The sequence below is a fragment of the Solanum stenotomum genome, chromosome 1, assembly GCF_019186545.1.
Source record: "Solanum stenotomum isolate F172 chromosome 1, ASM1918654v1, whole genome shotgun sequence".
Taxonomy (NCBI): domain Eukaryota; kingdom Viridiplantae; phylum Streptophyta; class Magnoliopsida; order Solanales; family Solanaceae; genus Solanum; species Solanum stenotomum.
In genome coordinates, this window is record NC_064282.1 from 87,468,005 (window position 1) to 87,468,972 (window position 968).

Genomic DNA, 968 nt, shown 5'->3' on the forward strand with positions numbered 1-968 from the left:
CGTAAAAATACTATAAATCATGATAATTGACAACATAAAATATGTTTTGAAAAAAATACAAAAAATTCCACTAATTCTTGAAGTGAATCTATCGTAAAAATACTATAAATTATGATAATTGACAACATAAAATATGTTTTGAAAAAAATACAAAAATTCCACTGATTCTTGAAGTGAATCTACCGTAAAAATACTATAAATCATGATAATTGACAACATAAAATATTTCAAAAATGTTGTATGTGGATAGTCTTATTATTCCTTCAATAGCGTCAAAGAAAATACAGGTTTGTGATAAAAAAAACTTATTCTTTTATCCACGCAAACAATCCGTTATTAGCCCCAAAACATACCATTTATATTATTGGGCCCGTGCATAGCACATACAACATTATCTAGTATATATATATATGGGGGAATAATTTATCTTATTATTATATTATAAATGTTAGGATAAATAACTTTGTGATTAACTAATATTCTACAAAATAAAATAATTTTATATTTTATTTCAAAACTATTATCTCTAATTCCTCGTACCAAGTGACCTCTTAATCTTTCAACTTGGCATTAAATGTTTATTAATAGACACCTTAATTACAAGCTTTGGTTTTTTCTTAAAAAATTAAATTAATTCACTTTTCAAAGTAGAGAAAAGTTAGAAAATATAAGTAGTGGTTCCAAGCGCGGTAATTTAAATACTAACGGTTGCTATTAGAATATTTAATACCTAATTACTTGTCCATTTTTTTTTTATAGTTGTCCTTAATTACTTATCAATTTTGACAAATCAAGAAAGGATAAAATAATCTTACCTTTTATATCCTCAATTAATTACTTCGAAAAATGTAGAATTTCTAGAAAATCTTAAATTTTTTAATTCATCTACTTCATAATTAATAGGGGTACAATTGTAAACTCAATATGTCAATAATTGCTTTTTTAATAGGTGTGTCAATTCAAAAGTG